Source organism: Brachionichthys hirsutus, chromosome 10, assembly GCF_040956055.1.
Source record: "Brachionichthys hirsutus isolate HB-005 chromosome 10, CSIRO-AGI_Bhir_v1, whole genome shotgun sequence".
Lineage (NCBI taxonomy): Eukaryota > Metazoa > Chordata > Actinopteri > Lophiiformes > Brachionichthyidae > Brachionichthys > Brachionichthys hirsutus.
In genome coordinates, this window is record NC_090906.1 from 7660399 (window position 1) to 7688099 (window position 27701).

The 27701-nt window shown below is 42.6% G+C and overlaps 1 long non-coding RNA gene and 1 other non-coding gene across 3 annotated transcripts; one reads left to right on the plus strand and one right to left on the minus strand.

Moving 5' to 3' along the window:
* Nucleotides 1-4886: 4886 nt before the first annotated feature.
* LOC137900800 (uncharacterized) lies at nt 4887-22626 on the plus strand. Of its 2 annotated transcripts, none has more exons than XR_011105679.1 (3): nt 4887-5146; nt 16256-16300; nt 21923-22626. It is a non-coding gene; the product is annotated as an uncharacterized lncRNA (long non-coding RNA). The 2 variants fall into 2 exon arrangements; XR_011105678.1 differs by lacking the exon at nt 21923-22626 and adding an exon at nt 16392-17284.
* trnar-acg (transfer RNA arginine (anticodon ACG)) lies at nt 11389-11461 on the minus strand. Its single transcript has one exon. It is a non-coding gene; the product is annotated as a tRNA-Arg (tRNA).
* Nucleotides 22627-27701: the final 5075 nt, after the last annotated feature.

Genomic DNA, 27701 nt, shown 5'->3' on the forward strand with positions numbered 1-27701 from the left:
ACCAACATGGGTGGAAATATAACCCCGATGCCAGAGGTTGTAATGCAATATGCACTTCAATAAAGCTTTATCCAAAATCAAACTATTCATGACCCAATGTAAAAAAAAAAGAGATAATATAATAATAAAAAAATCTGGATCCGCTCCTTTCCATTTAGAATTTTGATGCCAGCAACACAATTTAGAAAAGTTCAAAAAAGAGTACGTCTTGGTGGAACTGCAGATGGAGGGATTCCACACTGTGGAATCGAATTTGAAGAAGCGTCTGTGTATGAGGGACAAAGCTAAAAAACAATATTGGATGACTGTGGTCTTTGGGGTTAGGGCTCAGACATGCACTCTGATCTGTATGCTAACATAGTTCTTTGTTACATCACAAATCATAGCTATAGTTCTACCATGCAAATGTAGCGCTAACCAGATCGAGGGACACCTCTGTGTGGAGATTACCGGTATGTTCCTGGGTTCGCCAGCATCCTCCCACCAAAACAAAAACATGCAAAACAGTTTATGAATGGCTGTTTATGTCTGTGTGGTCCTGTGATAAACTGTCCATTTGTCCAGGGCGGACTCTGCTTAGCAACATTTCCCAGCATATCCATGGGATAGGTTCCAGCCACTTTACACAGGATGAATGCTGACAGAAAATTAATGAAAGAGGCCAAGAGGAAAACTGTTAAAATCTAAAAATCTGGGCTGCAGAGGAGGGGGATTATACAGCCTGTGATCAGTGGGAATGGAATTGGAATCCTGCATGGCTATCAACACACCATTAATGATGCATGCTATGTGCAGGGGTTTGGAGCAACATGCTGCCAAGTAGATTTCTTTTATCAGGAATGGCCTTGTTTATTTCCGCAAGGCAATACCCAATGCACACAGTCTGCATGTATTGCAATCGGAAGCAAGGGATCTTCTCCTCCAACATTGATCCCCCGCCACCCCACAAAGGAAACGCATTGTGGCCACTGTGAGTCCTTGATCTCACCCTTTCATTCACTACCCAGCGCTCGCCACCAAGGCGGCTGCCTTCTGGCCCGATTCTCGATGGTCGACTCGAAGGCAGAAGTAGCTCAGTCTGCAGGGACTTGACTTGAGGACAGGAGGGTGGCCGGTTCAAGACCGGCACGGACCACGGTGTTGTGATTGGAGGGGTGGGTACTGCTGCTTTGCCCTTGAGCAAGGCTCCAAAGCTGCGCCCAGGGCACTGCTACTTGGCTACCTGTCACTTCATCACGCCGCCATTCTCTCCATTGTGTGTGTGTGTGTGTGTGTAGTCAGGCCTACATGAGTATGAAGTAATTTTGTATAAGTGTAAAACAATTAAATTGTAGGCTCCAACATGACTTGTAACACGTGACCTGGGATTCAAACTTCATTCCATCCATCCATCTTTTCCACTTTGCAGGTCACGGGAGTTGCTGTAGCCTAGCCCAGCTCGCTATGGGCGAGAGGCGGGGTTCACCTCTTATGTGCCACCATTGCATCTTGGGGCCACACAGAGAGAAACAACACCTCACGCATGCACACTCATACACTACGGACAATTTAAGAGCTATCAATTGGCCTAAATTGCATGTGTTTGGTGCAATTGGAGGTTGAGGTACAAAAACGAGTTTGTCCACACACTGTTGCCACAAAGTGCAACACTGCTTGGTAAAAGACAAAGAGGTATAGGTGATATTCTATGTATTTATTTATGTATCTTCTGAGTATTACTGATGTATGCTGCTGGGTGGGGATGGTTCCACGTGGCTCAGCGGATGTGGATCAGTCAGCTGTGGTTTCATGCTGCTGTTAATTATCTGGAGACGGCGCTTTGGGACACGGATAGTACAGTAGAGACAGATAGCGCTTTGAAAACAGCTGACTGTGATTTCCCTGCCTCAAGTCTTCCGATAATATTGTTTGCATGACTTGTGTTTGGAATGGCTGCGATCAGATAATGTTCAGTCAACCAAGGGCCCCACTGTTCCTCTGTATTCCCCGATGTTCCATGAGCGTATCGCTCACATGCACAGAAGATGCATTTCTTATGTGGTACCACTCTTTACTTTGATTACAAGCGACTGAAGATATTCTGAATTGCCGTGTTTAATTCCCATTAAGCAATGATATTATGCGTCAGAAATTACATCTTTACGCTTCCCACATGTTGCAAATGTATTTTCTAAATGATTCAGAGTATTCTAAATGAATGTATGTGCTTGTTTGCACAATCCATAAGAAACAGTATCATAAGTAAGATGTGATGTTTATTTTAACAGATTTATTTTAATATGTGAAATGGGTGTGTGCTTATTTTTAGCACTATATGGACACATTAATCACGTGTGCCACCACTAAAGATCATAGGTAAGTCTTGATACATTATTTAATTAACAATTAAATATCTCTGCACTGAAAAATAGATTTAAAAAAGGTTTAAAACATGTCAAACAATCATTAAACCTTGTAACCGTGCTGGCAAATTCAACTTTATATCTGTGATCTTCTCATACTGCAGCCCGGTAACGGACATAGCGGTGAGGAAGTTGAATGAATGAATGAATGAATGGAAGAGTACCACTAAGGCTGTTAAATTATTTAAACACTTTTCAACTGCAAAGAATTCCCATGCATCTGAAATTGTTGCACTCGCACGTCATCCAAACATCCAGTGGGACAAACACTAGATGGAGCTATTTGATGACTGACATCAGTGGCAGTCCTTTCTGTTGGAGGAAGAGAAATTAAAATGTTTAAATAAAATGAACAACTCAGGTCTTAAATAAGACCCTGTGATTTGGTTCTTTGTTCAGCCCAATAAGGAGGGATTTTTAGGATTACTCTGAGGAAATACCAAAGGATTGGGGGCCATCTTTGGTTTAAAAAGAAAAAAGGCTACATAATCTGTACAGAATATCTGTTAAAAGAAAAAAATAATCTGTTTATTGTCAAAACTGATACTAATAAGGAATTCAAAGGTAGTTTGAATAATTCGGTCCATCAAAAATCTGACACCTGAATCAAAAGATTTGTATTTATTTATTTTCAACAAATTTCAACAATTACACGATTACCTTTTAAAATAGTGATAATAAAACTGTCCAGCTTGGTGTTTACTGAGCACATTGGTTTCCACGTATTTCATACATTTCCCAGTAGTGGTGAAGAACAACATCCTGAGCAGGATCGCAGCAATGCACTTATTTTTCACTTGACAACATAGTTTTCCAAGAACCATGGTAGTTAGAAAATATATTTATAAAACAATGAAAGGAGGATAAGTTCTGCTAATTTGCGTATCTGGTCATTTTACTGTTCTTTTCGCGCTCCACGTCAATGAACAATTGGTATTTTTAATTTGATACATTTGTTTGTTGGTAATCGTCCATGGTGTGATGAAATTATCCCATAATATTTATAATTATTCAGCGTACCTTCTACTTACAAATCCTTCACCAGATTTAGATGCTTCGTTTAATGGGGAAACTGGTTTGTGAACATGGCCTTCAAGTAATCCGACAGTGTCTGTCAACAATATCCTGACATAAGACAAGTGGCATTTACAATAAGTTCTGTGTGAAACATTAGCCTTGTGAACAACAGCCTTTAAATATCTGAATTTAATTTATTATGTGGTTAGAAAAACCTTAAAATTCTGATGATGCAGCTTAGATGATTAAAAAAAAAAGCAAGGAACGTTTCAGCTATTTGGCGTCAGCTGGAACTTGTTTCTGCTAAGGTTGCTGTTGGCAACCGTAATATTTATTTTCTCATTTGACAATAGACAAATGGGTCACAAACCCAAAGTCACTCTCTTAATGTTGGGGAGCTGCACTCTCTGCTGTGTCTGAACACACACACAAAGTTGTCACGCATGAAGCTGCTGCGGCTGCTCCTGGCTCGTCTCCCATGCAACAGTGCAACCATGACAACAAAGAGCCTGTTGCTCGGGACTTAAGTGAGACAGTGGCGCAAAAGCTAGTGACAATTTCACAACACATGATGGCCTGCACTGGATGAATTAAGTTGTAGCTGTCATCTGTTAGAAGTTTGTTTAAAGAATAACTGTCCTTCCTCGACAACAAGAGAGCTAGTCATCCTGGCCAGCTGCCTCCAAGCTAAGGAGAAGACTTTATATTCTTGGGAAACTGGCTTCGGAATAACTGGGAAATTTGAATATCCTTCAGGTACAAAATAAATTCGAAACAATCAAAGTGGTCAGATTGGCTCTTTTAATAATATTCAAAAATATATTAAAAGAAAAATTATTGACTTCTTGAAGCTCTGCTTTTTCCCCTCATAAACATTACTTGATCGTGGTAAAATTGTTTATGTAAAAAAAAGTGAGAGCTCTCTTTGCATAATCTTGTTGTAGGAATTAAAAACAAACATCAGTTCTTGCCTTTGGAATCAGTTCATTCATGCTCTAAATAGATATTAATAGAATAGCTTATATATGAAGGTCTGTTTAAGGGTTTCTAGTTTTGTACTAATGCTTCTGGTCACTTAAGGTCATTTTGTAAAAATAAATAAATGCTTTACCGAGTGTCTCATTTCTGCAAACTGTTAATAAAAAGTTGCACTGCTCTTATTTAATTATGCAAGCAAAAGAGAAAAGGGTTCTCTGTCATACCTACAGCTGCTCACAGCAAAAAGCTCAAGCTGCAGGAACTTCTGAGATCTTTGTCTGTTCTGTCTTGCAGCTGTTCCGGAGCAAGAGAGGGGAAGTGCAGGGAAGGAGAGGAGGAGGAGGAGGAGGAGGAGGAAGAGGAGGTGGAGTAAGGGTTGACTCCCACATAAGGGGAACCGCTGGCAATAGAGCCGTTTCATGCTGTGCCTGTCAGAGCTGTCTGTGCTGGGAGTCAGCACGCACCTGTGTATTTCAACACTCACTGCTCTCTCCCAGTCCCACTGGCTGTTTGTCTTACGCTGCCATGTTAGCAGCTCGTTGCAGAAAGCAGTAGGGGAGAAGCAGAACTGGAACTGGCAGACTCAAAATAACAAAAAACTCAGAGCAAAGGATTTGTGTGTGTGTGTGTGTGTGTGTGTGTGTGTGTGTGTGGAGAGAGTTTCTGCCTCCATCTTGAGACGAAAGAAATCTGAGGGACATACTTTGCTGGAGTGAACGACCGACAACAAGCAGCCTTGTGTGGAACTGGTAAGTGAGCCTGTTGCTTCCTTTGGATCAATCTAAAAGTTTTAACCCTTGAACCACTGCTTAACTAAGCAATGCTCTTCACTTGTGCTGTTGTTGATCTATTTGTGTGTGTGTGTGTGTGTGTGCACACACGTGTGAGTGGGGACATGCGCCTGTAGAATTTAATGACGCGTTGGTTGGTCCCGGGGTTCTTCTTCAGACTCCGCTGCTCTGGTTGCCTGGTCTTGTTTTCCCTTTGCTCGTTTGTTCAGGCATCTCACATGTCCAGAAATAAACACAGGAAGCAACAGGACAGCGTGATGTTCTCACTCCAGAGCAGACCGGAGTTACTGCTGGCTCCAATGACAGCAGGCTGCTTCTCAGCCAATCATCTCCATACCCATATTCTAATTCTATCACTGTAAACAACTCATTCTGCATGGGGTGTTGCTGGAAGGTTATCTCAACGTCATGGACGGGTTGGTTTTACAGATATGTGATTTGATTTTTCATTATTTGTGATTGGCACTGCTATTTATCTGCTATCTATGCTAGGAAATACAGTAAAATATTATATCCTTTGACTTGAACCAAAAATAAAAACGGCTAGTAATTTTTTCTTTATATTGATAACTTAAAGCAACCATAATGGTGATCGATGTTGGACAGCTCTTTAGCATCCATGCATGTCTTAAAATGAATATTGGAGGGACATTTCACAATGTTTACCTCCGTCTTTTATCAAAAGGGGTGAAAGAAATTAGGGCTTCAACAGAGACCCCCCCCCCACGGTTTGCATCTCTCAGTTTTGATGTATAACTGTTTGATCTCACTGTTTTTTTTTACTCTTGCTTCCCTACCTTTTTCTCGTTCATCAGGTTCCACTCTGTAGGACTGGCATGCTTCAGCAGGAGAGTGACAGGAGGGCATAACCCTAGTGGAATGTGTAGCTGATAGCAGCCAAGTTCACATCACTCAAACTTCCTTTGTCAGCTGCACCATTTCATACCTCGCAGCAGGAATCGTATGTGTGAAATAGAACGAAGGTAGAACCGCAGCCATCCAAATTCATTTACACCTTTTCTCATAAAAGCCTATTCTGGTGACAAAGTTGTGTAAAGTCAAAGTTTCATTGGAGCTCACGTTCTTAGTTCTGACTTGAATAAGATTCAAGTTCATTTTGATGTAGAGGCGGTCCTCGCTGAATGACGGCCTCGGAGTGAGGACGGGCCTTTTGAAATTTAAAAGTGTGTGTTTATTGACAAGTAATCGCTGTCAGGATGAGCGGAATGCACCGGGGGCAGAGTGATGAGTGAATACACGTACACGTTGTGTGGTACTGCAGCAACGTCTTAATAAGTGCAGTCTTCTTCACTGTCCTCTGCTTCAACTTCCTGCATGGCAGCAGCTTGTTTATTAGCATTAGCTTGCGCTGCATTCATGTGCTCCTCTCTCTTGCCGTGTTTGTCACAGGATGATTGAAATTCCTTGAGCCTGTATAAAAGGTTTTCTCGACATCTTACACAGCAGTACGTAACCCGGTAGAGAAAACAGCCTTATTCCTTTTGAAAAACATTTTATTTTGAAAATAGGAAGTATGATCCTCTGTTTCTGACTTTACCTTTCTATTTACATGGTCACGTTGAGTGATAATGACCTTCTCATTTGTTAATAGTGATATTAGTCCTGCCTTCCGAACGACAAACGTGTTAGTTTTTTGTTCCTGGAGGGGGTCTGTCTATACCGGGGGTCTATTATTGTATTTACTTCATGTGAGTCCGGGGTTACAAGTAGGTTTGCAGGTGTAATTGCGGTGTTGCCAAGCAACGCATAGAGGTACAACCGGCGTTGCGCGCTCCTAATTTCTGCCGCGCATGCGTACCAGTACCTGACTATACGTATGCAAATATATATATATATTAACTCATGTATTGATTTTCATGTCCGCTTTATCCGCCTTACGGGTTTATGGGTGTTGCTGTCAATCAACGGGGGTTTCATTTAACAACGAACAATGAAGAAGGTTCCAGGTTTAATTCCTTTCTGTGCAGAGTTTGCACGTTCTCCCCGTGTCTCCGTGGGTTCTCTCCGTGTTCTCCGGTTTCGTCCTTTATTCCTTTTAAATAGGTGCTTAGAGTAGGTAATTCTTTCAGAAACGTTCATGTATAATGAAGATAAATTAATCATGTGTCTTTTGTTCTCTATGAAGGATATTGACTCCAGGTTAGCCACAATAGAAGAGCTTCGCATTGACTCTGGTTCGTATTATGAGTTTCAAAGGAAAGCTACGAGCGGTCCGAGGATATCCTGAAGGGAAACCGATTTTAAAAGCTCAATTTTTCCTACTGATTTCTGCTCTTAGAAAACACTGACCAGTATCATTCATGTCGTGATCCTGCTCACAATGCTAAATGCTACGAGCCCATGAAGGTTGAACAGAATCAATGTGCAAGGATATCTAAGACTAAGCAGGGACACACCAGAACGTGCTTTGAGATGGACATTTTGAACAGATTTACTGTGTAACCAAAATAAAAACACAAATGTAAAAGGTGGGGGTTGCTATGACGATAAAGGCATGTTTGAGGCTCTGCATGCCTCACATTCTTAGCTGCTGACCTCTATGGAAAATAACGGCAGCCGGGCCTGAAGGCCGCTCTGCGGTGGCTTGTCGCTGAGAATGGATCGTTGTTGGTAGCAAACTCATATTGATCTGCTCTGTAAATATACCTCCAAGATGCCGGCGATTGATAGTGATTAAAAAGCCAATGCAGGATGTTAGCTGGGACAGACCCCAGCGTAAGCCCATGACCCGGATTCAGATAAAGCGGCTGAAGACGACACGATTACTGACCGTCTCATCGTGATTGATCGGCGCATCAGTTTATGAATGAGTGTCCTTTGTGTGCATGCATTGAAATCTTTCTCTGATGTTTTTCAGTCATGAAACAAATAACTGGTGCATCGTAAAAAGGGGAAGAAAATGTCACACGGATAATGTCAAATGGTTTCTCCTCTGAACAGTGTTCTCAAGTCCGAATAGAAGAATCTGTATCATTTTAAACTTAATTGTGGATAAATATACTTCCAAACTTAACAAAATATTACATTTAAGCCTGTCAGGCTTAAATGCAAATGTTAGGATTTTTAAGGCTATTGTAAAAGATTTGAATGAAAATAAAATAAAAATCGTTGGAAAATCCATCCATCCATTTTCTTGTTAGATGAGACGACTGCAATCGTCTTCGTCCGCCTTGTGGGTTGCGGAGAGAACATACAACCACCGCAGAGAAAGGAATCAAACCCGGAACCCTCAACAATGCTACCCACTATACGCCATCCTGCTGCCTCATGCAGAAAATATGATTTGAATGTAATCTGAAGAGATATTATCCCACAATTAACACAGTATAGATGGGTCAAGACAGATAAAGATTCCTGGTCTGAACCTGCTCATTATTTGTCTGTGGGTCAGACAGTCCCTCGTAAAAGAAACGGCTCTAATAAAGTAACCTGCCGGACCACACGTTCGCTGTCACCTGTAAAATATAGAAAGGCTTTTTTTATTTTTTTTATTTTGCCATTTGTCTCCTCACTCTCTGCCCTTTTGACCCTCCTTATCTTTTGTTTCACTTCCTTTTCTGTCTGTTCCTCGAGGCCTGTCTCAGCCAATAACTGGTCTCCTTTCACCTGCTTCCCCTTTTCGGTTTTCAGCATGTGGCTGTTAGTCTTAGCTGTCTTTAGAGGTGAACACTGGGGGAGTTTGATAAGAACCATACCTTACAGTCCATGAAGTGAAATTTCACCTCACTGACTTAAATAGCTAAACTCACTAATTCTAGACTTTGATGTTGTACAATGGTTTCAGGAAATGCATTAAACACTTTTGAGTTATGATCTGGACCTGAATGGTCAGAACCCGTTCTCAAACCTCCATCCTAATTATTGAAAATCGATGTGGTGTTCCACCCTCGTAATCTTCAGTGAGGTCCGAGTGACATTCACATTTCACAACAGATAGATTGCCCAAGACATTTTCTTAGAATTCAAACAGCTTTGCAGGAAAACATTAAAAAGAGAGAGCCCACAATGTCGCCTGAAGCAGACATAAACTGCCTCGACAAATATGGCCGGTGAGTATTATCTCTTTAATGGGAACGATAGCCGTGCTCACTGTGCTTGATAAGTGGGTCCGAGTCCGCAGCTCCTTGTAACTCGGTGGTCGCTTCTAAGAAACCTGATTATCGACCAGAGAATAGGACGAGAACTAACAACATACTGTGTAGGGATTAAGAGACCGGTTAGAATTACAACCCTCGGAACACATCCAGATGTTGCTGTCCTGATTCTCCTCAGGTAACAGTTCAGAGCGGGGAAAGCGTGACTCATGCAAGCGCGACCCTCCCAGATGAACATCACGACTTTTTATTTTCTCAACTAGCGCGACAAACGCCGAAGCAGCTTCACAACTCCCCTGGAACAGATGTCAGAATGAACCAGAACCTTTTCTGCCACTCTCTGGGTGAGGGAGCCTCGCTGAGATTTAACAATTAAGTTAGAAAGTGCTGCCAGATTTCTGAATTGTCTTAACGTTGGTGTCCGAATTGTGAGGCTGCGTTATGAGCTCAAAGACTGAAACTGTGTCCTCTCCCAGCCCACGTTTCAGAAGCACATAACTCATTAATCTGTAACGATGTGAGGCTTAATTTGCCAACTTTTCTAACTGCATCGTATAAATTGGCTGAAGTAATTGGAGAAAAAACAACCAAACTGAAACAGGATTCATTCTTTTCTCTCACGTATTTACAAGGATGTGTGGACATTCAACAACATTTATGACTCGAGGGACCAAAACTGGTTAATTTTGAAACATGCTACGTAAACAAACAAACGCGTGTCTCTGTATGCTGTCAAAAACATCTGTTAACTCTCTAGGGTCAAGATAGCTCTCCAAAGCCACCACCCCTGAGCCAGATCAACCAATCAATTGCAAAATGGAAAAATTCAATCCCACATCCAAACAAGTCAAAGAATGCTGTGGTGCATTTTATAAGAGGGGTGCATGGCTTAACATGGAAAAAAGGGGGATGTGCGGGTTTCTTACTTATTCCAGTTATTTTGGTCTTTTTTGCTCAGACATCAACTTGAAGATGTTTCATAGTCCTGCTATAAGCCCCCAATCATCTGTCTCCAGACCTTGTGATTGTGAGATGTCTTTTCATGACTGAACATCCGACTCTGCATCACATGGACAGCATTAGAAGAAGGGAGAGATTGTCCAAGTTGATCAATGACGATTATCACTGATTATCCATTTGCACTCATCTCAAATGGATAAACATAAAATCCAAACTCACATTTTGTGGCCAATTACATTTTTTTTTTAAAGATGCAATTTAAAACTAATTTCCAACAAGGTTTAGGTGAACTGATCATGAAGAGGGAGCTCAGATATGGTTTAGAAAATGTGCTCACTGGGGGGGGGGTATTGCATTGAGTTCTGTATATTCAAAAAGCAGATTTGTCAGTCACTTTAGAGAACCAGAAGGGTGCGCAGGAGATCCTCACATGCAGAGATTAAAAAAAACAAACCCTGACTGCACTAATCCTGATCCATTTACTCATGGAAGGAGATTATATTGACTCTAGATTATCTTGACTCTAGTATTGTCAGTAACTGTAATTAGTGTATCTTTATCTTTGTTGACTGGTTGCTGGAGGGATGGTATTCATGAAAAGACAGGAGGAAGCGACTCCCAGGAACGGACTGGGCTGTCGAGTGATGAGTTTAGTGAGAGATTTACAGAACACAAACACGGACACGCATTCTTGGTTCTTTCAGTAGCTGCTGTCGTTTGCAGTAACTGTACATGAAAACAAGGATATTTTCAGTAATTCGGTGAAACAGGTTTTACAGTATTACCGAACTTGGAGGCTTCGCTCATGAGAAATGGGTTAACGTTCCTTGGGAAAGCTGCAACAAGCTTTTGTCTGGATGTGCATCATGTGTGCAGCAGGTCATATGGTGTCTGCTAAGTGCTATGCTTGTCATTAAGGTGGACGAGAGGCGGGGTACACCTCGGATGTGTCGGCAGCGCATTGGGGCCCCAGACAGAGACAGACAACCATTCGCGCACGATGGAGAATTTGCATGTTTTTGGATGCGGGAGGAAGCTGGAGAAAACATACAAATTCTGCACAGGTAGGATAACCTGGTGAGGCAACAGCGCTAATCGCTTCGCCACCGTGCCGCCAAAATCCAACGAGCCAGCCAGGAGTCAAACCTGGAACCTTCTGATCCGTAGTCAGATGCGTTGTCCATTGCGCCGCTGGCCCACGTTGGCTCTGATGGTTTGTTACATACCAGAACAAATTAATTCAGTCAGTGTTGTTTTATCAAAAAAAACATTAAAAAAAATACAAGAACCACCACATTGTGTTACCAAGTATGCTTTGGCCAGAGTACAAATATGTGTGTGGACCTCCGTAGCAGTCTTTGTATGGAAAACACATGATGTGTTTGTAAGGGAATGAGAGAGGAGGCCTGAGGAGCTCCAAAAATGAATCATTAATAAGTGATGTTGATATTGCGGTGTGTGTGTGTGTGTGTGTGTGTGCGTGTACACACAGGAATACAAGAAAAATAAGCAGCACGTGTTTTTAAGTAAATGGTCACAGTAGTTTTTCTTTATTTGTACTATATAGAAAATAAAAAATAATGTTATTTTCTACAAATAAGAAGAAGACAGAGCGGAGAATCACGATGAATCAGTTGAGTGAAGTCAGGATTACAATTATTTCCTTCCTTCCTGAGTTTAAGGAGGAAAAGTAAACTGGCAGGTTGTTCAGACCAGACAGAGCTTTAAATTTAAGGTACAGTATGTCAACAATCTTACAAGAAATACTAGATAAGAAGAAATAAATCATATTTGACTCTATGACTTGTATGAAACGGTTATTCACAACTTTATTTTTAAATAATGTGGGAGATGCGTTGAAATTCTCCCTTTTGTTTAAATTTAGTCTCAACAAGAAATTAATCAGCCAATTGAAGTAATTGAGATTTAGCGCCTCATGCCATGAGGTGCTAAATCTTAAAGGAAGATTGTGTGCAGATTAAATCAATTTGAAATCAAGGATATTCCATATCGATGGATACAAATAAAAAAAAATATTTGCTGTCACCATCAGCTCAAAATATGATTTAATATTATATTATTATTACTTTCTGTGCATTTTGTATGACTTGTCTGGCATTCATAGTGAAGTGAAAGTAAACGCTTGGATACTTTGGCCGACTTGATTTAATGAGTGGCGTCTACCGTCCCGTTGGCGAGGTGACTCTGACCGATGACAAACGCATGCAGGTTGAGGAATAGCAGGCTTTCCGCTCACCAGGGCCACATTGTGCCTGATAATTTCCATTTAATTGGCTACAGCTGCTTCACTATCCAGAGAGGGAAGGTGTCTCTTCTGAATTTGTGCGCACCGTCATTTGTTGCGAGTTTATTTTTTATTGTGCTGGATGAGAAATACGTCTGCGTTTTCACGAACCTTCTGCAGACGTGCAATTCTGTGTATCGGCATGATGCCTTTTCCCACGCATGTACACAAACACACATGCTCATGCAAACTGTACCTCGCTGGCTAGTGCGTGGAACAGACACGGGCCCCCACCTGGTTCCTGTGTGTTCCAGAGAGCTTTACTTTGAGGGCGAGCCTCGCTACTTAGTTAAACAAAGGGCCTCCGCGCTGGTCCTCTAGATAAACACACTTTCCTGAGAAAACACGGACACGGTTACACTTGAACCTGCACGGGGAGGCCGCAGCGGCGTCCCCCCTGGATGGCTCAGGTCAGACTGGGCCATAGGTCAGTCCTGCGGTGAGAATCATGTGCTGCACGTGAAACCACGCCGGCCTGTCAGACAATGGAGCCTTTGACAGCCTCACACCCCTCCCCGGTCCTCGTTACAGTCAGAGCTCTGTCTCTCTGGGGCTTGGGTGTCGCTCTCCATCTCTGTTGTGCCCCCCCCCCCCCCCCCCCCCACAGCTCGCCAGCTGGCTTCTCCCGTATGGGATGTGAGAACAGCAGCACAGAGGAGCTACAGTCAAAGTTCCGCCCGGATTAGCCCTGCAGAAAGGGGAGCAGCTCATCCCGGTCAAGTTCAAGCGACTCCTTTATAAATACCCTGCTTATGTTGTCACCTGAGAAGAGGTTGAACTGGTCCTTTTTTAATCTGACACACCCCAGATCATTTCAGTTCTGATCCATCCCCTTCGTCTTACTCGGGGATATGTCTGACTTTGACTTGAACTGTCAGCAGAACATTTTCAGCAGTATGCATGAAAAGCTGTTAGAAAAATTTGAGTATCTATCACGGACCGACTAGTCAATTAAATAGCTTTATGATGTGAAATGTGATCGCATGTTCTGTGCTTGTGTATGTGTGCAATAATATATTTTCTTTACAAAAAAACCCCCCACAAAATGGTTACAATTTCACAGCAGAACAGTTTTTTGTTTTTTGCTTTCACAAAAATATATATGATGCATTGAAAAAAGAGACATAGACAATAGACTGTCTGCATTATTGGTGCTGTCTGCTATACTTAGGTTTAACTGAGTTCATACAGTCACATGTGTTTCCTCAGTATCTCTGCACATGAGAAACACGAACGTGAACGGAGGAAGCACGCAGTTTATCACCCGGACTGCATCTCTTGAACAAACAAAGGGTCGACTGGATACACACAGGCAGGAATATATATTTGTTTGGTTAAGTCTACTGTTCTTTTACGGTGTACACACAATAGAAGTAGGGCTACTTTTGGATCTCCATACATCTAAAGTGTTGAATAAATGTAATTATTTTTGCACAAGCATGTTGGAAGATTGTCGCATTGGTTTTGCTCGCCCGTCAATCCCTGCAAACATTCTTCAGTTTAGCCCGTCAGCTACAACTCTCGCAGTTTATGTAGTGCGTTGATCATTGTTTATTCACCGGGGTTGGAACATTAGCATCTGGAGATAACATCAAAGCTTCGATACGGCTACAGCACATGTTTGCATCTGATAAAGATAAGTTCTTGAACTGCAGAAGCATTATTTGACCTGATCGACAGTAATTTGACGTTGCGGTCAATCACTGTGGTCAAATGGTCAACTGCAACTGTTTGACTACTTTCAGGTGAGAAGCGGCTGGAAGGGAAATTTACTTGACGACATGTTCTAAAGCTGGGCTTGGATGTCGCTGAAGTTCTGGGTGGGGTCGCATCGGCCGGTTTGTGTGCTACGTTTCTCAATCCCGTCTGACTTTACCTTATTTAGAAGCCCTGGCCTACTTGCTCCAGTTATACGATGCAGAGTTGATGAGTACTACTGAAGTTATTAAAAACCGCTGAATGACGTTCTCTGTTGGAATCGGTCCTGCCTGCAGGAAATGATATTCTCAAACCAAATCCGGTCCTGCACAGGTTAAATGAAGTAAAACGCCAGTGAATAAAGTATTTCTGTCTCCCTGGTGGACAATGAACATAAATACATGCAATGAGTGTTATCTGATGGTGTAGTTCTGCAGAGCTGCCCCCCCCCTTACAGCAGTGCTGTACACAGACAGCAAGAGGAATGCTGGACTCAGTGACCTCCGGCTCCAAGTTGCTGCTGCAGAGCACTGAGTTCATCACGCTGCGCCTCCCCAGAGCTCCGCCTCACCCTACCCCAGCCTGAGGCCCCACAGAGTGGGAAAAACACACACACCTCCATTACCCAGCACTCGAGCCTCCCCACACACTCGAACATACGTACACAAACATACAGAAAGACATGCTGACAGCTCTGCTTACCTCCCGCAGCAGCTGTCAAAGCAGCCACGTCTTACGGCATCAGCGTCTCGCTGTCACCTTTCCTCATTGATCTGCTGTTCAAACTGTTTGAAATCCTCCTTTTCTCGAGTTCGTCAGTATTTCATTTGCTGTTTGTTTTGATTTAATTTTCCTGATTGCGGGGGGGAAATATAAAAGCCCATGAGGTGTTTTATATATATATATAAATAATTATTTTTACAAAAAAAAAAAAAAAAAACCAAGAGCAGGACAAGTTTTAGAAGAAATTATGGAATGTCACTGGTAAGAATAAACATCCAGGGCAACTCTAGGATCGAGCTGACACTGCCCTCTGCTGGAGGGCAGGAGGACCAGCAGGTCGGGGAGAAGATCCTCCAGAACTCAGCTTGTCGACCATGTGATAATATACTGAGACACTTAGACACTTTTGAACCAGCTGTGGCCAGATGTGCTACACATCATGAATAAATCATCAGGTGGAAGATTTAAAACCCTGACTGATTGCACTGAAAGCTCAGTAAACCAGACCCTGCTGATTATCATTTTGCTTCACATCATTGCAAGAAACACATGGGGCCTTGCTCTGTCTCACACACACACACACACACACACAGAGACACACACAGACAAACATGCACACTCAGACACACTATCACAGTTAGTTGTTGTCTGAGGAAACAAGGAGCTGTCTGGTACCATAGCAACCAATGCGGATATCCCACCCTTCTCGAGCAAGACAAAAAAACAAAAAAAACGAAAGTGGCAGACAGACGAGACCCAAATGAGATCACGGATACAGTATCTATCTATCTATCTATCTATCTATCTATCTATCTATCTATCTATCTATCATTGGCGTAGCATAGCGTGGGTGAGGAAAGGGGAGAAGACAAACTGATGAGGAGGGAGAAATTAAATGGGAAGAAGAAGAGACTGATCTCTGGGGGGCATGTCTGTCTGTTCTGAGCACCGAACCGCAGCCTGAAAACAGGAAAAGTGCTGCAGTCAGTATGAGCCCGCCTTTCCCCGCCTTTCCCCGCCTTTCCCCGCCGTGACTCCAGTTTGAACTGCATTCTCTTGTAATATTATCATTCTGGCCCACATACTGGGTTACATAACACCCCTAGCTAAATCCTGACCTCAATCTGCCTAACAGCCACTCTCGCACAGATGAAAAAAATAAATAATAAAAAATGACACTCCATTGTTGTGAGGCGATGCTTGATGATCCAGGCAGCCACTGAAGGGCCCTTCTGATCTATTCTGCATTGTTTGTCTCTTCCTTAGGTGGCTGAATGAACTTCTGCAGAGGATGCATGAGATTCTGAAAAGGTAAGCTTTCAATCTTGACTGAATCTCACTTCGTGGGCTGGCCTGCAGGTGGAAGTCACCCCCACTGATGTGTGTTTTACACGCCTTGTAGGAAGATCGCCTTCGCTCCTGCTGGAAAAATCTCCACTCTGTCGTTTCACAAAGTCTTATCAGCCAAGTTTGGTGCGATGTGAGGAGGCGACAGTTTGTCGGTTGTCACATCATCTCAGTGACAATCTCTGTGTCAATCTACTTTTGTTTTGCTTGTCTGTGTTGGTCACGATGGAGGGACAATATGATGTGACATACAACACCAGTATGACCCGATTTCATTTTACCCAGTGTCAGTGAGAGAGGCGTCTGTGCAGCGATGCTGGGCACTGATGCAGGCTTGAAGTAGGCTTGGAGATCAGGGGGCCGAAGGAGGCTTCAGAGGACGTGACCTGACTTCTCTGAAAAAGATGGATTATTGATTTGAAATTAAGCCTCTCTTAAATTCTTATGGGGCCTGATAATAATTTCTGATAATAATGAATAAGAATAAGCATTTAAAACACAATTTAGTTTTTCAAGTCAATGTTAATCGGAATTATTTCTGAATTTGCTTTACATTCAAAAGTTCATTAACAAATTGCTTTAAATGTTTTTGAAACAACATATCTAAAGCTCCCTAACCAAACAAAGGAGAGATCTGTGTCGGAGAAAAGGAATATACAAATGATGAATGTTTCCAAAGAGCAAAATAAAAGCACCTTCAGTACTTTGTTTCTGTAAGTAGAAAGGTTCATTAAGATTATTGCAAAGGCTTTGTTTTCGGCTCTGAAAAGGAAAGATGGGCAAGCATTCGTTTGCTTTGTTGGTGGTCCGGGATTATAAACTAACGTAACTTCAATGTAAGCCGACACAGGAGGCTTTTATTTCTTACAATTGTTTGCCCTCTTATGGTGCTCGGTGTAAATACTCGAGTACAGGTGCATGAAATCTCCGCTGCACTCACCACGCTATCAATGGAATAAATCGATAAAGAAAAGCATCCAGCGTCTCCATTCCAGTGTTCTGTTACCTGGTTTGACCGCGCATCCCTCCTCCTCCTACTCCTCCTACTCCTCCTCCTCATCAGGAGTGCACCCCCACCTGATGCACATCTGCTGGATCTACGCCACGGCTTTGGGAAGTGTGTGGTTGGTGGGGATGGAGAGGCGATTGAGTAACCAGCCAATGGCGCTCCTTATCCTGACACACGTTTAGAGCCAATCACAGAGCACTGCAGCAAAGAAGGCAACGGTCGTAAATGCGGTGAGAATTTATTCAAGCTTCCTTACTGTGCCGTACCAGGAACAATCTTGCAAGTCCACATCTTCTGTGCATGAGAGATGACAGAATTAGAATTTCATAATGTGAAAACATTTTCCAATATTGTTTTGCCTTAAAGTGACGAATGATAATAGCACATTTTACATTTTGTGCCTGTGGATTTTCACTCATTATATATTGACTTGTATAGTAGGTCTCTCCAAATTACACTCAGGACAGGAACATTTATAATCAACGGTCCTTCCACCACCTCCTGACCGCACCATTACTCTCGACAACAGCAGCTAATGAGCAGCAGTCCAGCGTTTCCTGCTGTTCACTGTTGAGAAAAAGACAGAAGAGGACAAATGTGAGAGGAAAGTCTCGTCTCAGTCGGCATAGCTGCAATTTTAGTTTTCGCTCATTAACTTCATTATTTCCATCTTCACTGAATTTCACCTCCTGATTGGCCCTTAGTTCACCTTAATCTGAAAGCAGGATCATGCGCCTGTGTGACTTAATAATTGCAGATGGCAGCCATCGTTCATATAAGGTCAATGGAGCAGCAATCGCACCTTTTTTAGGAGGAAAAGAACAGAAATGTGTCGCGATACCCTGAAAGCGGCTCGATCTGTTAACCTCCATAATTCCGATTAGGGACATGCCCTGTTTTTTATTGCACTGCACTCCAAACGGAGGCTCTGTGAATCCTCAAATCAACTCGGGACGTGCTTTGGTGTCAGTCGGTCAGTCAGTCACGTCAGAGTAAAAGCCCATTATCGTCTAACACAGAGTGGCTTTTACTGTCTTTAGGGCTGCAGACGCATGTCAGAGCGGTGGTCAGCTCGAGGAGGACCTCAGGGGTAATTGGTGCTTCTTAGAGGTTTTATCTTGCGCTGCCTGGTAATGGCTGTGTTTCAGCAGGGACACACACACACACACACACACACACACACACACACACAGTATTGTGTACAGCGTACAGTGACAGTAGGCACATTTGGATAGCCTGTAATTCTTGCTGACTTTTTCTACGTCTGTGGGCAACCGTATTGTTGTAATAACTCATTAACAGAGCTGTGTATTACTGTTTTTATTCTCCAAATGGTTTCAGTTTTTATTTTAATTGCCGGTACAAAACAATTGAGTTTGGACTCACCCCCCACTTAAAATATAAAATGTATTAGAATATAAACAGTGATGTAATTTGTAGAAATAATTATCTTAAAGAAAAACCTGTAGGATTAAGTGGCGTCTAGAGATGTGCAACCAACTGAACACCCCTCATCTTGCCCTTCCACGCTGGGGGAACCGCAAACTTGCAAAGGTTACTAGAACCAATATTACGTTTTCTGGCTTGGCGCTTGTGTAGAACCATGAGGGTGAATAGATTACTTATTTTAAGGTAAAATAATAACTATTCTCTTTGTATGTCTGAAATCACATTAGACCTTTAAGGAGAAGCTGTATATTTGTATATATACTTATATATAAGTGCTGTGATGTGTGGAGATGAGCAGGATACATGAAGGGAAAGTACAGAACACATGGACAACCTTCCAGAAAACATGCATTTAACTGTCTGTGATTGCCTCTCATAGATGTTTTGTAATCAAAGCTCAATGTAAGCACAATAAATACCAGAAAGTAAATTATAAAGCTTGACCATCAACCAGATATTAAGTAAAAGTAAAGTAGTAATTATGTAAAATGTCAGGACTCCATGAAAATAATGCAGCTCGTGACTGTTGGTGCGAGTGTTCTAACAGAACTTAATGTACTAACAGAAATTATTAAAAACCCATAGAAACAGTAAGCGCTTTATATTGTACCGGAGAACCAGAAATGTACCGAACCCTGGTAACGTGAATTACCAGCTAATAGCAGGCTGCTCAAATATTACGTGTTTCTGTTTGAGCTTGAGGCTGCAATACAGAAACGATATCAAATGAAAGAAATTATAGCAACCAAATGGAAAACTTAAAAGAAGAAGGGAGTGTTTTTTATGAAATAGAAAGCTTTAAACTGATCACCCAAATATTTTGGGATAATTCAAATTATAATCTGCCCAATCTTACACTGAGGAATGTTTTTTTTCTATCTATTCTATCTATTTGCAATGTGGTCCTTGCATCAATGTGTAAATATTTTATTGCAGCATGAAAGAAAAATAATAAAAGGAAATATAATTCTATAATTTGATAAAGCAGGAATGGATTTTTCTACTCCGCATTCTGTGGCTGAATTAAAATCATTTTCAGCTGCGTGAATGGGGCCACATTGATCATGCTTTCCTTTCTTAGCTGTACCTGAGCAAGACAGGCATGCTCGCCTCAACACCTTTCAGAGACTGAAAGCCACATTTGGTATTTCTTCTGACCACAGTCAAACTGAGAGTTTTCTGAAATATTTCCTGATAATCGGCCTTAAAGAGAAAAACCTTGAACGTCACTGTGTGAATCACCAAATGATTGGAGCTGCAGGCAGAAATTCCGAGGTGGAGTCTGATAGGTGAGAACAAAAATGATTGTAACAAATAATCATTCTTGATCGTAGTAGTTTTGTTATTTTTGTAGAAGGAAACTGTAAAAAATAAAATACATACAGGACTTTACAGATGAAGTTTCTACCAGTTCATTCTCGCGAATGTGATAGCCTTACAGCTATATTCAAGTGCTGTGTGTGTGTGTGTGTGTGTGTGTGTTTGTGTTTGCTAAGAATATGATTCAGGATGGGATTTGTTGGTGGAAATGTGGTTAAGTGACCAGTTTGTTCATGTTCTCACCACAAGAGAAAGTTAAACTGAGTCACCAGGCAAACACAGACATACAATAGTACAGGAAACCACAAAGGTGTCTACACACCCTACTATAAACACACTCTCTCTCTCACACACACACAAGTACAACAAACACACTGCAATTACTTGAATGCTGAAATGTAGATATTTTTCATGATGACGTCACGGGTGTGAATCATGTCCCGTGTTATTGGACAGACACAGCCAATAAATGCCTGATTCATTGTGTGTGTAGACAAAAGCACATTCTGTAAAGGAGCACAGCAGAGTTGAGTCAGTAATGTGAGCTACTGACACCGTTGAAAAAGAGGACAGAGACACTAAACATTCATCTTTGATAATGTAGACATGAATGAAGTAGTACAGGTATACTATATACAAAAGAAATCCTTCAAGTACAAGTAAACATTTGTGGAATTTGTTGTTTCTTAATACCTTCCTTATGATCCACTGCCACCAACAAAGTGAGGGGGGTATACCAGAAATGGGTCCATCTATTCATCACAACGTTTTACAGAAGTGGTTCCTTTTGCTATTAAGTAACTTACGCAAGCTTTTATTTTTGAAAATTTATCTTTTTCACAGATACACGTCTAAAAGGAATTGCATTTAACTACTACTACTGTACTTTCAGCTTGTCCCGTCACGGGTCGCCACAGCAACCCAACCTTCTCCACTTCACCCTGTCCTTTGCATCGTCCTCCCCAACACCAGCCACTCTCATGTCCTCACTACATCCATGTATCTTCTCCTGGGTCGACCTCTAGCCCTGTTCCCTGGCAGTTCCATCCTCAGCATCCTTCTCCTGATATAGTCCCTGTCTCTCCTCTGGACATGTCCAAACCATCAAAGTCTGGCCTCTCTGACCTTATCTCCGAAATGTTCAACCTTCACTGTCCCTCTTATTGTCTCATTTCTAATACTGGCTGGCCTCACCACTGTCTTGTAGATCTTTCCTTTCATGCTCGCTGACAGTCTCCTATCATTAGTAAAACTCAGAGGTCACTCAATGACTGCAACCAAGGCCAATGATCCACTTGTCTATGATGATTAAGTCAATGTAGCTGAATTGTCTCTCAAGCATCACCTGTGGTCCAGCAGCAGTCTGTGACAGTATCAGCAGAGTTCCCTGCATGTGTCTGCAATTTCTTCTTCTGATTCTGAATATTTTTCTATCTTGGGGTTGTTTCCATTTATCAGCCTTTTGCCACCAGCCGTTTTTACGATGCTTGAGGACAAGTGAGGACTGTAGGCCGATAATCTTGTTACCGGGTAACATCGCCACCTCTTCCTCTCTTATTTGCTCTGTTTGTGTCACAGTTGAAGGTGTGTGTTTGACATATGCTTCTGAATTCTCATAAATTCCAACCACGTGGCACCTTCCTGCATGTTTATGTGGAGGTGTGGCCATATTTGGGCTTTGGAATGTGACCCTGTGAAATGGTTATTTTCCAGATTTGTTGCTTTGTTGCACTGAAGGCTGCTCCCTTTGTAGCTAGCATGCCAAGCTGTAGTCCGGACCAGACTGTAATTCTTGGTTTCCTCTTTAGTTGGCAGACCTCTTCAACTATTCCTCGTTTCCATGACGGAGGTATCTAAACTGGCAGGAAGCCCATACAGACTCAAGAAAAAGATCCAACAGCAGGGAGGAGATTACATCTTATAAATTAGAGATAGACCACAAACGGGTATGGCTGAATGCAAAAGGCCGAAGGTGACTCAATTTGTAGCTCAATTTGTAACCATTCAGGAGCAAAGCTACCCTGCAGAGGAGGAGGAGGATTAACGAGACGTCCTGCCACTGTTTCGAGATGCTGTTGGATACATATGAGTCCAGACTCTCCCTTGTGTGTGAACTCACACACATACTGTCATGTTTCTGCCAGGCACCACTTCTCCCAGCAAATACAAAAGGAGCTAACATTGGAAACTAATCTGGGTCTGTAATAACACAACATATAAGTAAACCAATGATTGTAATACGGGAGGTCCTCGCCTAACGACGACTCGGAGTAACGAAGGGCTTTTGAAATGTAACGGTATGTGTTTAGTGACAAGGAATCGCTGTTACGATGAGTGAAATGCACTGGCTGCAGAGTTTATACGTACATATGTACAGTATAAATGGATTATACGTATGCAAATATAAAACATTTTGATGGCACAAAATGTCGGCCAAGTTGTTGGTCAATGGGGGTTCAGTCCGGGGTAGCGAACGGACGCCACCGTTAAGCGAGGATCGCCTGTAACTCAAAGAGGTAGCTCAATTCCTGCCATTAAACAGTTACTTCCTGTTTGTTTTTTCTTCGTCACTCATTCTGAGTAATTATTGCCATCTCATAGGGTCAGATCATTTGGCTGTTCCTCCTTCCCCTGCAGCAGACATGCGTAACAGTCTGGCAATGTCTCTGTAATGCTCGACATTTTCCAAACCAAACTGTTATCCCAGTTGTTTATTACAATGACTCAGCAATGCAACTTCCAGAGAGTGATGTCCAAAGTGGAAAAGAGTAATTTGTCAGAGGTGGAAGGCGTGACCACGGACTGTAGAAGCCACAAGGATGCACTGTGTGTGTGACATCACAGGTCTCTGAAGGGAGGGGTTGTTAAGGCGTGATTTCAGGCGTGGAAGTACTCGCTGTGATGTCACCATGTTAATATCGCTTTGCTCGGATCAAATAATACCACAAAAAATTAATTGCCCTTGGAAAACTGCTCTTTCGGAATCATATGTTGATCATCAACAAAATATAACACGTAGAACACAATATTCTGTGGATCTTGAAAGCTTCTCTAAAACGGCTGGCAGTGAATGAAGGGAAAAGGGGATAGGGGGTTTTCTTTGGCTGAAAAGGGCCAACCGACACAAGAACCGTCAAACACCTAATGGATTGCAGACTTGGCGTTTTTTAGTTGACATAGCAAAAGCATCTGAATGCACTGAATATCAGCCCTCAAGGACAAGATGCAGAAATGAGCCAACTATTTGCACACACCGAGGCCTTGGGGACAAAGTTACAATTTTCCAGAGACACTTGTCCACTATCAGAGCCCTGAGCCACGCATTTCCCAGCTCTGTGGAATGTCACGGTCGGCATTACGGCAAACGGAGCGGTATGCAGCAGTCGTTGCGTTCTTTGCTGGGGAGTTCAATGACTGCTTTTGGGTTTTTGCCGCTTTCGAGAAGGACGTGTTGTCACTCTCCTCTGGCTTCACCGTGGACCCTGATGAGACGCCACCTCACCTGCAGCTGGAGCTGATGGAGCTTCAGTCTGACAGCCAATGGCGCAGCTCTCGTGTCTTTTTGGTAGCAGCTGGATAAGGGAACGTTTCCAGTAATGTCTTCGTCTGTCTTCATCTTATGTTCAGTAGCTTCACTGATTGTTGCATATAGGTGAAAAATATTGAATAGAATGTTTTTGTGCATCTTTGATTGTTTAAAATGTTGCCTTTGGGGATTGTTGGCCCTCGTACATTTTCACGTGATTATTTCTGCCCTTCCTCACAAAAGGTTTGGACACCCCTGCACTAAGGGTGACATAATGAATCCCAAACATGTGGCTCAAACGTTCACTGAGGAGTTTCAATAAAGCAGCAGACTAAAGCGGTGCTTTTCACAGTTTGAGTTTTGACCGGCGCTCATTCAACTGGCGTCGTCCACTTGCGTCTTCCTTTGCTGGTTAAGCATAATGGGATAATCACGTTCATCGGGAGAATTGGCACCAATGCAATTAAATTATCTATAATTGCCTAGCAATAGTGCATTGACACGAGCACTCGGTGTATTTCTCTTTGTTTTTTGTTTTCTTCAGCTGTAGTCTATGTAGTCTATTCCAGCATCTCTATAAAGCAGCCATGTCTTGTAGCCAAGCACACCATGAACTGGGGAATTAGAAACCCAGAGAAGCTGTTAATCACCACAGCCATTCACATTCCACATAGACTCTACTCTGGACCTCTATGAGCTGGGGATGGGGCATGGCTGGGGTAAAGCTGGGCCAATGCTATTGGACCCATACTCTTTAATTAGAGGGAGAGCTTGGCAGGGACTGATGAAGGAGAAAAGCTCTCAGGATGTGAGTCCAGGATGAGAGAGTTCACACACAAAACACTGGCTTTTCATCACTGCATGAGTCACTCGGTTTGTGTGTAAAGTGTGGTGTGTGTGTGTGTGCATGTATGTAAGGCAGAGAAAGTGAGTGTGTGTGTGTGTGTGTTTTACCTCACTGCTCAGGCATTCCAGTAGAAAAAGCAGTGTAAAGAGAAAGAGCGGCTCTCACAGTGTGGGTATTCATGGATCGGGCCCCCGTGGGTCGGTCCAGGCTCCAGTGTTCCAGACAGACAAAGCCTCTCCAGCAGGACCGAGACACACTCACACAGAAAGGGGAGCAGCAGTAGGAGAGGAAAATGGGATCCGGAGAGACAAGGTAACAAGGGCAGAGAAAATAGAGAAGAGACGGAAGGGGGGGGGGGGGGTTCTACGTGAATGCAGAATGCAGGTGTGATGGGCTGCCATCAGAAGCTGGACCAATGGAGTTCTGCTCTGCCTTGAGTCAGGTTCTACATTTCTGTTCTGAAATGATGGAGCTTTTACTTTCAAAGTAACGCGTCCACAAATGTGAGACGTGTGTCTTCAAACGGAGACGTTACACGCATGTCTTTCATCCACCACTATGTCACTTTAAGAGATCGGAAGACACAAAGCGCAAAGGCCCCACTCGGGACCACCTTTATTCTTTTTTTTCTCCTCTCTGCTGACATTGTCCATAAATCTATCTGACTCCTGGGGAACAGGCTCCGCCCTCTCATTTTGCATCAGCCAATCACATCACTCTCTTCCAGCACTCTCTCTCTCTCTCTCTCTTGCGCAGAGCCAACAGCTTGAGCTCCAAGGATTCCATCAGAGTTTCTTTCTCTTGGCCGCCCTGTCACTGTTCCCCTCGCCTGGCCCCTTCACTAGATCGGGTATCCTGGTTCACTGTGTCCTCAAACAACCCGCGTGCATGTGCAGGAAAGGGGCCCCAAAGTGGGGAAGCCCATCTCTAACCCGTAGCTTTTGGAGACAGAGATTTGCACTGGAAAATCTTAACAGTTCCTCTCCTGTATTAGTCCAAGGTTTCAATAGGACTGCTGCTATCAACGAAGATGATATGTTGAAAAAAGAGATTTTTAATTGAAATGGAGACTTTCTGGTTATATATATATAGAGAGAGAAAATGAATAGAAAGCCCTTTAAGTAGTGATTAAATATAATACATTTACATAGCCTAACCTAATGACGAGCATATTTTCTTGATATGAATTTTGTCAATATTGGAGCCACATTTTGATTAAATGTGGACTTTCAGGTGGCATTTATCACAAATGATGAAGGTTATCATATTCTGATGTCTCAGTTCCTGTCAGTTTGCTTCTTTGTATGTGTTGCTGACACCGATTCGGATTTGAATGAAGGTCAGAATATTTTTCGGGTTAGTGCTGCTTGAATTTGGTAGAAGAATACAGAGTTCTCAAATCTTTATCAAAATAAATAAATACATATATTTTATAAAAATTAGAAACTATCCTCGCCTTATAATTGCCACTTAAGCGGTATTATTATAAGGGAGCAGATAAATAGAATCATGAAAACAAAACGTGCACATGAAAAGTGACAATTATCAGATAAATAAAAGATTGCTTACTGTAATTTTGTAGAAATAACTGATTAGTCCTGCTGTTAATGTAGATGCATTTCTATGCATGGATGTTTAAGTTTACCAGGATGACAATGGATGAATGGAATTAATGTTAGCTACATGTCAGGTGGTTAGGGTTAGGTCTGATGAAGAGACTGGTAAACCTTCGTCGTTTCCCGTGCCCCACTTCTGTGGCTTCAGACGCCGATTTGGTTTGTTGGCACAAAACACCAGTGTGGATGATCATCCCAATACCTGGTATGGAACCAAATACAAATATTTACACCTGTCAAGGTAAAAAAATAAAAATATATATGCACAGTGGAGCCCTCATCAGTGGGTTCAACCATTTATCTGCACGTCACATCTAGTGACTGGTCACACTAGTATGTTTGCACTAAATGTACCAAAAAGGTATTTAGTTTTGTTATATCTGACGCTTTCAGAGAATTATCTCCAAAGGTGAACCTTTGATATAATTCACGGCTACATTTTCATGATTGTTCCACATTGCGTGCAGGAACTGGCGTGAAATCAGAAACCAGTCATGCGTTGTTGCTGGACGGGACATGAGAGCAACGTTTTGACTGTTCAAAGACTACCAGCGACCCACCTCGCCCCCCATAATGGCAAAGCAATGAGCGGCTGTTGAATATTGAAGGCACCGGAGACACGCTGTCATTTGGCTTTCTGGTTCTCTTGATCCTCTCAAATACCTGGCGGCCCAGAGGCCGCAGCTTCTGCCAGCACCGGCGGAGGGAGAAACCTCTATGAGTGTTAAGTCTGAGAGTCCCGAGAGGGTACATTAGTCATCAGACATCCATCCTGAGTTGTTTGGCTCCGGCCAACACAACATTATTTGAACCACCCACTTTGCATTTAAACTGTGACAGAAAGGTTAACGTCTAACCTGAATATTTTTTGTCCACCCAATGCAGCCTAATAAGAGATGCTATTTAAAACTGCTGCTCACAATATGTATGTATGTGGAATGGGGCTATGAGAGTACTCAGCAGCAAACACGGTGCATATTTGTACTCTTGAACAAGTTAATTTATGATAAGAGCAGGTATTTTTTTGCTCTTGATGTGTGCAGCAGTTTGTGGACGTGAGTGGAGTTTGATCTCAGGGACGTGAAGCCGGTTGCCTCTTTCCTTCCTGTGTGTTCTGAAATCTCCTTTGCTGCAGACAGTCTGGGGTGCAGGGTTGGATGGCGTGGGGTATGGGGGGAGGCGAGCGGCGGACATGGCGGCAGGCCAGAATCAATTGGCAGTGTAATGAGATGGCCCGATGCCAGGTAACCATGGAGCTACCCTCGTTGCCTGTCTGCTAGTGCAGAGTTCAAAATTAAACTGAATGAATGAGAGAGAGAGAGCAGGGAGGGGAGGAAAGGCAGGGAAATATAAGGGTCTAAAATGGCTGGAGCAGAGGGTGACGGATGAGGGACGGTGGCCTCCTTCTAAATTGGAAAATTTAACTTGACTCACTGTGTCACACAAAGAAGCTGAAACGGATAAACTTCAACTCCTCCCAGGTTTTTTATCCTCATGCTCTGCATTTTGCTGCATTTTGCTGCCGTGCACCGTCGCCATTAAAATAATGAAGACGCCTTCACTCAGAAAGAAGCACATGTGACCTACAGTAGGGTTTT